A 12,766-nucleotide genomic window follows, 5' to 3' on the forward strand; every position below is an offset into this window, starting at 1 on the left:
ATGACAACTCTAACAGGAGATGAATGGTTACATAATTTACGTAATTTAAGTATTTAAAAATAAAATCCCAGTGGCCTTCCCTTACTCCTCACAAAACCAATTTCAGAGTGGAAATAAAAAGAACAGAGCACTTAAGATGTTGTTACTCATAATAAAATGTCAGACCAGGTCAAAATGGACCCAAATTACGTAAGATTGCACAAAGAAAAAAAATTGTAATTTTCATAAGTGGCATAATTTTTAGCCACCGGAACCATGAGGAGAAAAACAGAAGGCTATGTTGGTTTTGAAACTATTTGAAAACATGTTATTTTTATAGGAGTGGAGATGAGGCCTTAACGTTCTTTTCTAAGAAGACACTGTGCTAGGTTCCCAGAGGTCCAGACCCTTCTTATTTTAGAAAGAAGTTGAACACTCCTCTTTCTACGGATGGGGAAAAGGAGATACAAGCTCTTATGCTGCCACACTTGACATTTAAAATGCCCCAGCCTTTCCTAACGCAGCAGCTTTTCTGTTTTTATTTTTTTAACGCTTTAGCCTCAAATCTAAATTTACAACACGGCTAGAGATCTCAGGAATTATGAGGAAATTACCTCATTCCCTTTAAACTTTTTTAGACAGCAAAGTTCTTCCCATGTATGGCAAACAAAGAAGAAAACAGAATCAAGTTACAGAATCAAGCAGCTGCTACGACTTACCTGCTATTTTGTTCGGGACATGTCTACAGCCTACTAGTGGGCAGGTGGGCCCTGACCACAGCTAGCTGGCTGGGGAGAGTGTCTGTCCTCAGCTCTTCATCACCAAGTGGTCCAAGAGGGAGCCTGGCATGGACGCTGGCCACCAGAGGTACCCAGCACAGAGGAGCCACTTTCTTACCGACTTTGCATTGGTTCTCAGACAGGTCACCTAAACAGGTGTAAGAGGGGAAACAGAGGCAGGCTGCAGATCACGGTGGGGAGGGCTGTCCTGGAGGAGGAAGTGGTGGGTATGTGCCGCCGTGGGGACAATGATCTACCAGCCTGGCTGGTGGGTGTCCAGCAGAGAGGGGCAGAAACTCCGCCTCCTGGAGGCTTGGCTGTGAGGCTGCAGAGATGGCACTCTGTTCTCTGCTCTTCCTCAAAGACTTTGAAAACAAACCCTATCCACCTGGGCAAATGGAGCATCACCTGGAAAAGCCCAAGTCCCCACACTTTCTTGATATAAGCTTTCTGTAACATTTTGTAGAAAAAAAAAGAAAGAAAAAAAAGTTAAAAGGTCTATGAATAACTAAGACATTATTTCTACAAGGAAGAGTTCTGAAGAATCAATCATGTCTATTAGGACATGGGTAATAAAACTCTTGAAGTGATGAATTTGCAGAAATCAGCTGCTGACTAATGCATTGCTCCCTGTAATCCATAAAAACTGAAGCTTTTTTTTTTTTTTTTGGTATACTGTGCTAATACCCCAAGGAAGATTCGCAATCACTTTCATGAGCCATAAATATTAAGGAAAGACATTGAAAAATAGAAAAAGAAAGATGAACATGATATTGCTGATGGTGGATATACCAGAAAGCCTAATTGCAAATATCAAATATTTGGATGGAGATACAGGGGTATCAGTAAAATGGACATATACAAGAGGTAATTATTAGGAAATCTGATATACAAAGATAGACTGAAGAAAACTGGTAATTTTTTCACTTCCAGTAAGCTTGGTTTAAGAATAACCTCATGCCAGTTAAACATAACTAAAAAATATTTCACAAGTACTTAAATAACCATCAACGTAAACAAGGGGCTGAACAAGACTGGTCAAGTTCATTCCTATCACCTGGCTATTTCCTAATCTAAATCATCACCTTTTGAATCAGATATACTTTACTGAGTAAATACCACGGAAGTAGGAAAAAAATGAGAATAGCTTAAAATAACACAAATATTTAAAAAAGCAGGTCAGGTGGAGAGAGCAAAATTAGGTTAAAATATTTATGAATGAAAACAGTAAAACAAGTGATAAAGATTGGTGACAGCGCATGCTGGACATAATTAACAAAGAAATATATAGGAAAATAACAGAATCATTCACGAGAGTGAAATAGCAACCAGATCAAACCAAAACAAAGTGGACAAACCAAGAACATCTGGAATAGTGAGCAGCACCCTTAGGGATTTGATGACGCTTGGCAAGTGAAGGCAAACTATCACAACTCTTCTGGACCTGACAAGAGGAAAGAGTGATGGCTCAGTTTTACAGATTTAACTGGAAGAGTAAGAAGCATCATACAGGCAACAGGAAAATCCAAACACATCCCCCTTCCCTGACATCCATTTTTCTATTCCTAGTTCTCACCCGTATTCTAATGAAGGCAGAGTCCTAATGGAGACTATTCCATGGGCTGCTCCTGAACTTCACAAATACCTCTCTTTCTAGGCGATTTCTTGGTTTTTGTCATTTTGCTCTTTGGGACGCTCATAATAAACGAGCACTTGAAACTCTGTGCTAATTCTGTGCTTAGTCGCTCAGTTGCATCCGATTCTTTGCGACCCCATGGACTGCAACCTGCCACGCTCCTCTATCCACGGGGCTTCTTCAGGCAAGAATACTGGAGTGGGTTGCCTCCTCCAGGGATCTTCCCAACCCAGGGATCAAACCCAGGTCTCCTGCACTGCAGGCGGATTCTTTACCATCTGACCCACCAGGCAAGCCCAAAACTCTGTCTAGATAAAACAAAAATCAGTTTCAAAACAAAATCAATCAGCTTGTTGAGTGAGTCACAGAGAGGTCTTCTCTCCTCTGTCCTTTTGAACACAGGCACCTCCTCAAGACCTGACAGTCAATGGGCGGATTGTAAACAGAAGTGATGTAGGCAAAGGCGAGCCCTCACCCTCGCAGCTTCGTCCTCTGTCTCCTGGAGCGCAGGTGGGTCCTTGCAGGCTTCTCAAGTGCCAGTGAGCCCTGAACACATGAGAGGAGAGGACTGCATGTCCCCCAGTGCTGGAAAGGAGGGTGGACAGTCAGAGAAAGGTATTTACAGATGAGAAAGGACAGGAAAAAAAATCTGTCAGCTCAAGGAGAGCACTGTTGGTAGAAATACACACAGTGATGAGCTAAACTCTGAATGGAAGAGACCGAGTTTATAATTGTATTACAATATGGGTTTTAAAAAGAAAAAGAGAAACAAAATGAAACTTTTCTATCAGGTGATAAAAATTAGAATCTACTTCTAGTCATGAAGCTCTTAAGTGATGAGGCTGGATCTATCCTCCAATTAAGTTATGAAAAGACTTTCTTTGGGAAAAAAAAAGATAGTTGAAGGGGACAGAGTTCATTAAAAGTGGAAACTGTGAATCAGGTGATCTGAGACTGGGTCAGTCCTTGGTTGAGGAAGGTGGGTGAAGATGTTAAATCATCATAAGCCTGTTTTCTCCTCTGAAAGTGGTGAGGGTTTGATGAGTTGACCTCTCGGATCCTTTCTATCTTTAAAATCTTACTACTTTTCTATTAAAAATGCTCAGTTTAAAATTGACACTCGAATTTCTCCAAAAGCTTTGTGCAAAGTAATCTCCTAGTGACTGACAGTATAAAAGCAGTAAGTGTGTAAAGCGTCATCAGTCCTAAGAGCTCAAGGAACATAAAGCAGCTAAAGAAAAACATTTGCAAAGGCCCTTGTTTAAAAAAAAAAAAACAAATCTTAGGATTGAATTTCAGAGGTAAGAAAACAAAACCATTCATGTCTTTGATGCAAAGGCCCAGGAGTAAAAACAAATTTCTTTTAAAATGCAAATGTAATGTCACAGAGTTTAGAGAAGCTCTTAAGGAAGGACCTGGAATTACTATTATTAGGACTATGACTAATTCATAATCCTATGAATTAGTTCATAGTATAGCAGCTTTGAGCAAATTTAAAAACTAAACAGGTGGTACACAATGCATTAATACAGATAACAAGCATCCATCAAATGGCTACTCCTCGGAAAATGCCCAAGACCATATACATATGTGTTTGCAGGGGAGGAGGGATTTAAAATAGTGGGGCAGACAAGAGACATCCCACAAAAACAGAATGCCTGGAAGCAGAAATTGACAGATATGGTCTGAGTTTTGTTAGGGATGAGGCTTTGAAAGCCTAAGAATGATAAAGTGGAAAACAAGTGGAATAAGAAGTTCAGAGGAGAAGTTGCTCAGAGCTGAGATGATCAGGGATGGCTTCCCAAAGACGTGGGGCCCTGAGTCAGAGCAGGCCTTGGGGAAGTCAGCGCTGGACTATTTCTTGGCCAATAATGTCTGGTCCTGCTACAGAGGAAAAGGCTCGTGCTGGGCTTTCCTGGGAGTGAAGTCACAAGGAATGCCAGGAGAAGGATCTGGAGCTGAAATGGGGGAGCTAGAAATGGATGGAGGAAGGTGATGCGATGTCAGTGGTGAGATGCTCAAACAGCTCAGTGAATGTGTGATGAGCATATCTGCATCTGTTTTTCATATCTGCACCATGACAGTGTTCCTCAGAATGTTCTAAAGGACCATGATGTGCAAACCAACTGGTGGGCATAGATTTCCTTTACTCCAACTACAATATTTTCCAAAGGTTCTTCTGCAGTGGGGTGAACTATCTGATGGTAGCTGAAATACACAGAGCCTGAGAACCTATGGTTTACCTGCAACCTATTTTTTTTTGGAAAAGCCAACCATATTTCTTTCTTGAGTTACATGCTAATGGACAGAGCAGCCTTGCAGCTCTTAAACAGGAATCAACATAAATTAGAAAAGCAGACAGTGATGACACTAAATATTTCAAAGTAAGGTTGATACACAGAATACAGTTAGCCCCAGTCACTTCCAGTTATGGTTAAAATTTTTAAAAAGTGATTGTAACACTGTCACGTCATGCTCTCTAAGAAGGATAAATAGTAACTGCAAACCACTCAGAATGTTTTCTCTGCGGTGTCCCAGGCTGAGGAATCACATAACTTATTAAACACAAACTTTACTATATTTTGCAGGAATAATAAAGACCTCTTAATTTAGTCTATAAAAACAGGAATTCATGTAATTTAAACATAGCCTAAGTAACTAAGGAAACAAACTACTTAGCCATTCAAAGCTACTTTAGAGGTGTTGTTGATGGAGGAGTAACTGGGTTGTAATTCTTACAGAATAATACACTGAAAACAACCTGTAATTAGTACCACTCTAGGAAGAAATGTAGGTAATTTAAAGTTTGCTACTTTAAAATAAACAAATAAAAAGACAAACTGCTTTCAAGTACTTTGGAAATAACTTCACCAGGAGAATCTACTTTCAATTAACATGTCAATTAAAATTATTCTTATCTTCTCATTAAAAGAGGGAAATGCACCTGTCATAGACAGTAAAAAAATAATAAAACGGCGATTAAAATGTTTCAGGTCTACAACTAGAATTCTAATTTAAAAACGAGTCCTTTTGTTTTTCTGAACAATGGGTGTAATGACTGCAGGTTGGATATAAGATGTGATCCTGGTATTTTGCTGGGGTTTTCTCTTAAGGCAGAGGGGAGCAGTTACCCCAATCACCTGACCTGTCCTACCAGTCGCCAAGAACATAGGAGGAACACAGCAAATGGTGGGAGAGGAAGCCGACATCAAACTGGGAAACCTCTTTAGAAAACAGGCAACTTCTCACATGAAAAGATGCTCAACATCACTCATTACCAGAGAAATGCAAATCAAAACCTCAATGAGGTACCATTACACGCCAGTCAGGATGGCTGCTATCCAAAAGTCTACAAGCAATAAATGCTGGAGAGGGTGTGGAGAAAAGGGAACCCTCTTACACTGTTGGTGGGAATGCAAACTAGTACAGCCACTATGGAGAACAGTGTGGAGATTTCTTAAAAAACTGGAAATAGAACTGCCATATGACCCAGCAATCCCACTTCTGGGCATACACACCGAGGAAACCAGATCTGAAAGAGACATGTTCACCCCAATGTTCATCGCAGCACTGTTTATAATAGCCAGGACATGGAAGCAACCTAGATGCCCATCAGCAGACGAATGGATAAGGAAGCTGTGGTACATATACACCATGGAATATTACTCAGCCGTTAAAAAGAATTCATTTGAACCAGTTCTAATGAGATGGATGAAACTAGAGCCCATTATACAGAGTGAAGTAAGCCAGAAAGATAAAGACCAATACAGTATACTAACACATATATATGGACTTTAGAAAGATGGTAATGATAACCCTATAAGCAAAACAGAAAAAGAGACACAGATGTACAGAGCAGACTTTTAGACTCTGCGGGAGAAGGCGAGGGTGGGGTATTCTGAGAGAATAGCACTGAAACAAGTATACTATCAAGGGTGAAACAGCCCAGGTTGGATTCATGAGACAAGTGCTCAGGGCTAGTACACTGGAAAGACCCAGAGGGATGGGATGGGGAGGGAGGCGGGAGGGGGGATCAGGATGGGGAACTCATGTAAATCCATGGCTGACTCATGTCAATGTATGGCAAAAACCACTACAATATTGTAAAGTAATTAGCCTCCAACTAATAAAAATAAATGGGAAAAAAAAAAACTTCTCAAACAGTTAAACACACATCTTTTTTTTTTTTTTTTTTTTTTTAAACACACATCTCTTATATGGTCCGGTCATTCCACTCTTAGGTATTTTCCCAAGAGAAGTAAAAGAATATGTCTATGGAAAGACTTGTATGTGGATATTCATGACACTTTTATTTGTAATAGACAAAAGCAAATAAATGAAACAACCCAAAGGTCCATCAACTGGACAATAGAGTATATCCATAAAGTGGAACTCTACTCAGCAATCAAAAGGAATGTGCTATTAACATACCCAACAACACAGACGAAGCACAAAATAATTATATGCTGACTGAAAGATGTCAGACAAAAAAATGAGTGCATGTTATATAATTCCTTTTGCATTAGTTTTAGAAAATGCAAGCTAATTCATAGTGATAGAAATGAAGTCAGCGGTTGCCAAGGGACAGAATGGGGGGATTACAAAGCAACATGAGTATACTTCGGGGAGTGAAAGATAGGTTCATTGCCTCAACTTCAGCCATGGTTTCACAGGTGTACACATAAGTCACCACTCATCAGACTGCATACTTTAAATGTACAGTTAATTGTATGTCAATTCTGCCTCAATAGAGTTTTTTTTTTTTTTTTTTTTTTTTAATAAAAAATCAAAAGGAGAAGTCAAAGGGAGAAAAAAGAAGTGACTTTCCAGAGGTAGAAGAGGCTCAACATGAAGTATCACAAAGCCTGAGAAAATTTCACAGAAAGACCATTGAGAAAAAGGGGTGAAGTTATACTCCATTTAGGAGGAGGAGTAGGTTGAGGCAGTGGGCACCCCAACTCCACTTGGGGTGATGGGCAGACAGAAGAATGATACTGTGACAAATTAAGGTCCCGGGGAAGCAGGAGAAAGGGAAAGTCAAGCACTTGGGATTGTGTTCAGAAGAGGGTAACAGGAAGAGGAGTTCAGGTTTCCCTAAGAGTTGTCCATACCAGTTCCCATGGAGTCGGCAGGAAGACAATGGGCTTACCCGGTTTCTCAGATGGTAAAGCATCTGCCTGCGATGCGGGAGACCTGGGTTCAATCCCTGGGTTGGGAAGATCCACTGGAGGAGGGCGTGGCAACCCTTTCCAGTATTCTTGCCTGGAGAATCCCCATGGACAGAGCCTGGCGGGCTACAATCCATAGGGTCGCAAAACATTGACCATGACTGAGCGATTAAGCACAGTACTGCACAATGAACATACGTGACTCGGTACTCTAGTCCTGGGCTGTGTGCGGCGCTTGAGTTTGCCAGGAGCCTTTACACGGCTGCAGGCGCAGGGCAGGATCGTGAGAAACACAGGGACACGGGATGGGGGCGAGGTCTGGCCAACCGAAGGGGGGGCTTCGGGGAGTAGTTCTGGATGTTGGATGGAACCTCACCCCCCACCCAGCCCCTCCATAGCACCAGGCATCTCTGGGGCCCAAGGGAGCTACTGGGGATAAGGCAGTGGAATAAGGTGACCTCGCTGCCCTCAAGGCTCTGACATCAAGGTGAGGGGCTGGGCCATCTGAGGCCAAGCAGGTTTGTGCCGGAGCAGCCCGGAGACGACAGCAGGGAGTCGGGTCACCAGAGGCTCCTTCAAGACTCCCCAGGACCCTCCTGCTCTGACACCAAAGACAGTTCCCGGGAGCATCCACGCTCCTCCTCCTCCACTGGCAGCAAAAGAGATTAGCTCCTGGAAACTCACAAAGTTAAGGTCAGCCCTAGGTTTTACATCCTACCCAAGCACTGTGTTTTTAAATTTGCCTCTAAATTTCCCCTAGATTAGAGACAGCTGATCATCAACACATCTTTATGATCTCAGTCCTTCATTTTGAACCTGTCGCTGTAGGTGAGAGGAAGAAAGGGGTATGAACAAGGGTGAGGAGGCTGTCACTGCTCTGATGGACAGAACTCAATATTATTCCATTCAAACCAAAGCAAACCAAAGCCTGTCTGTGAGAAGAGACTCAACAGTCATGGGATTTTGATGATCTCCTAGTTTACTTGTCCTTAACACTGAGGAAACACAAGAGAGGACCCGTCCACCCTTTAAGTTACTTCAGGAAGGTGGAAGCTTTTTCCTTTTATTTCAATTAATTTTAAGCATCCAAAGGAAAAAAACCCAATCTAGCATCAGAAGAAAGAACAAAATCCCTTTCATGATTTTCTTACTGGCGTCTTCTGCAAATCACTTAACCTCTCTGGGCCTCAATTTTCTCAACTGTACAATAAGGGGGCTGGTTTTTAGGTCTGGGGCATATGAGTCTTCTAAACATTTCAGTCATTCATTCAATATTCAAGAACTATCACAGATACTAGGTTACAGCAATAAAACAATGCAGGCTAGCTCACTGTACTCCAATTCAATTCTAAAAAGACCAAAAATGAAGAACTGAATAAGATCATGTCAGGCGGTGACAAGCACTAAGAAAATACACAAGGAGTGCCTGGGTAGAGGGTGGAGTGCCTTAGTCTGCACTTGGGAGGGGGCTCAGGGACAGCCTCTCTGAAGAAGAGAGATGAGGACAGTCTGGGATGATGACGAGCAACCAGTCATTCGATCCCACACAGAGCTAACAGCATAGGCAAAAGTCATGAGGTGGGAACTGCTTATTTGGGTCTCCTCACAGGTGAAAAAGAGGGGCCCTTCTTTTTCATTTTATACCCTTCCTCTCAGTACTATGTATTAACTTCACTTAAATATATTTGCACACAGCCCTTTTTAAAAACGGCTTATTATTTATGGCTGTGCTGGGTCTGGAGAAGGCAATGGCACCCCACTCCAGTACTCTCGCCTGGAGAATCCCATGGATGGAGGAGCCTGGTAGGCTGCAGTCCATGGGGTCGCTAAGAGTCGGACATGACTGAGTGACTTCACTTTCACTTTTCACTTTCATGCACTGGAGAAGGAAATGGCAACCCACTCCAGTGTTCTTGCCTGGAGAATCGCAGGGACGGGGGAGCCTGGTGGGCTGCCGTCTATGGGGTTGCACAGAGTCGGACACGACTGGAGCGACTCAGCAGCAGCAGCAGTGCCGGGTCTCCGCTGCTGCATGGGCTTTAATCCACGTGTGGCGAGCAGGGGCTCCGCTCCAGCTGCAGGGTGCAGGCCTCTCACTGCAGTGCCTGCGTGCTAAGCCGCTTCAGTAGTGTCCCGCTGTTTGCAGCCCCCCGGACACAGCCCACCAGGCTCCTCAGTCCATGGGATCTTTGCAGGCGTGAATACTGGAATAGGTTACCATGTCCTCCTTCAGAGGATCTTCCTGACCCAGGGACTGAACTCTCATTTCTTACATCTCTTGCATTGCCAGGTAGGTTCTTTACCACTTGCAGTGGCTTCTCTTGTTGCAAAGCACAGGCTCTGGGGTACACCGACTTCAGCAGCTGCAGCACATGGGCTCAGTAATTGAGATTCCCAGGCTCTAGCGCACAGGCTCAACAGTTCTAGTGCTTGGGCTCAGCTGCTCCAGAGCAAGTGGGATCTTCCCAGACCAGGGATTGAACCCATGTCTCCTGCACTGGCAGGCAGATTCTCCACCAGAGCCACCAGGGAAACCGGCACACAACTTTTTATTTATTTAGTTTTTATTGAAGGATAATTGCTTTACAGAATTTTATTGTTTTCTGTCAAACCCACACACAACTTTTTAAGGAGGTGCAAAAACCAGCACTTGATTTGAGCAGTTCCTTCAAAACAGACTTCTTCCACACCAACTCCTTTGTGACTCTCAAGCTTCTGTCCTCAGGGTTATAAATTCTCACACTATTCCAGGCAGGAGTAAACAGGATTTTAATCCGCGTTTTCCATACTTTTATGACAGTGACCCACAGTGCGAGAGAAATCTTAATTACACTGTGACCCAGTGTCCACATACAACTGAAGTAAAACGTTTTAGAAAATCGGCCATTGTAGTACATTCTATTTAATTTTATTTTTTTAAAAGGTGATAAGGTGATTTCATGGAGAACTTACAGTTTGAAAATCACTATTCTAACCCAACAATGACTAGTAGTTTTGTTCAAATTTTTCCAAACTGTGGAAAAATTCAATATTCAACAACCTCAAAGGCCATTTCCCCCTCCCGTTTTCCCCTGCACACATACTTGCTTTAAAGCAATGGAACCCAAATTTCTGGGAAAGAAATACCCAGTGGGGACATCTTCAGGACAGTGAGAAAAGGAAGGGGGAGGAACCCACACAAGCAAACTGTTTACTAGGGGAGAAGACAAGACACCTCAGGTTTCAAAGATGGCCCAAGAAGGAAAGATTCAGTCTCCACAACCGCTAGAAAGGAGTGTGTGTGTGTGTGTGTGTGTGTGTGTGTGTGTTGGCAGAAGGTCTGTTAGGTGAGTCATTAGATTTTAAGTTCCTAGAAGGAAGTCAGTCTAATCTGTATTCCTACCTTGCTCATCATAATTCCAGGCCTATGTGGACAGATGTATCACTGCAGCCTTGAGAATCAGACTTTGAATTTAGCACAGAAGTCACGAAGAGTCCCTTGGATAGCAGGGACATCAAACCAGTCAATCCTAAAGGAAATCAACCCTGAATATTCACTGGAAGGACTGATGCTGAAGCTGAAGCTCTAATACTTTGGTCATCTAATGCAAAAAGCTAACTCCTTGGAAAAGATTCTGAGGCTGGGAAAGATTGAGGGCAGGAGGAGAAGAAGGAGATGACAGAGGATGAGATGGTTGGATGGCATCACCGACTCGATGGACTTGAGTTTAAGCAAATTCCAGGAGACAGTGAAGGACAGGAAGGCCTGGCATGCTGCAGTCCATGGGGTCCCAGAGTCAGACATAACTTAGTAACTGACCAACAACAACATGGGTGCTCAAGAACATTCTGAATAACGGAGCTCATTGTCATCATTAAACCCTAACTTTGCATGTATAACCCAATGAGTACATTTTCCTGGAATGTAAAAATGTCAGGCCATAGTAAAGGAAACTTCTTTATCTTCAAGTCACTGTGTAAGTCCAGGGAGCTTAATCAGGTATTTTTTCTCAGCACCAAGTGGGAGAAGGATGTTTTGAATTGCAAGATACAAGAGCAAGCACTGGCTCTAATGGAAAGATTCCGTGTCTGCTAGTGGCCATGGTAAACAGCTGGGATTAAAACGAGTGTGTTAATTTAATAGGTAGTTTCTCAAGGGACCCTAACCAATAGGCTCTGTCAGCCAAGGGCTCTCTCTCATAGAAACCATGCCAATTTCTCTGTGGAACACAGCTACCGTCCTTACCCCTGAAGTCAGAAGTGCACGCACCCAATTTCCAGTAGCCCTGGGGCCGGGAAGCCAAAAATTACACCTGCAAGCAAGCATTCTCCTAGCCCGCCACACAGCTGCCACGCAGAGAGAGATCCTCATTTAAACTGTGTACCCTTCAACCCCATACACGATCGTCATTAATGATTTCAAATTACAACTGTTGCTTTCTCCCAAAACAGTGATAAATAGAGGAGCTACTTTCAAAATGCTGTTCTTTTAAGTCATTTATCTGCTCTCCTCTCGGGGGCAAAAAGAGATGTTGAGACAAGTGTGAAGCTGCCAGAGCTTCTTATAGATGCAGCCCTCCTTCCCTCCCTCTCTTTTCCACTCCAGTACCCTTTCCTCTCTGGGTTTCCTGAACTGCAAGTGGCTTCTTATCAAAACTAGGAGGGATTCACCGGACAGTGGGGTGAGTCAGCCTACAGAGGAAAGAACCACTCCCTCATCCTAGCAGGTCAACAATAAGTCGGGTTTCAGAAAGGAAAGAAGTTTGAGGAGGGCGGTCAGCCCATTCCAATTCAGGAGCATCCGCACACACGTCAAGAGGGAACAACGCGTGCTGCCTCCCCGGAGGTGTGGGCAGGCGAATGCATGCTTCTGAGCAGGGACAGCCTATATATGGGCGAGACATCAGTGGCAGCGAAGGGAGACCTACCACGCTTGACAAAGCCACAAGTATTACGACTTGAAATATCACCCGCAGGGTACCGGCTTCGGTGCCAAAATCTCCCCGGATTTATTTTCAGGCAAGTGACTCACAGTCTCGTCTCCATAAGTAATTCCATTAAAATGAGTCGCCAGCTCCACTAACCCGACTTTCCGCTGCCCTCTGTCTGCCCCTCCCTCCTCTCCGCCCATCCTGCAAACCCAGACAGCTCAGAGACTGAGCAGCCCTACCCCCGGGAAGCAGAAGGCAGCCTCCCCGGCCCGGCCCCCACCCTCCCGGCAGAAT

At 43.5% G+C, this 12,766-nt stretch overlaps 1 protein-coding gene across 4 annotated transcripts in view; it reads right to left on the reverse strand.

Moving 5' to 3' along the window:
• Window positions 1-12,766, reverse strand: part of SCHIP1 (schwannomin interacting protein 1) — a 175,700-nt gene that overhangs the window by 129,628 nt on the left and 33,306 nt on the right. The window lies entirely within an intron of this gene.

Source organism: Muntiacus reevesi, chromosome 8 (assembly GCF_963930625.1).
Source record: "Muntiacus reevesi chromosome 8, mMunRee1.1, whole genome shotgun sequence".
Classification (NCBI taxonomy): Eukaryota; Metazoa; Chordata; class Mammalia; order Artiodactyla; family Cervidae; genus Muntiacus; species Muntiacus reevesi.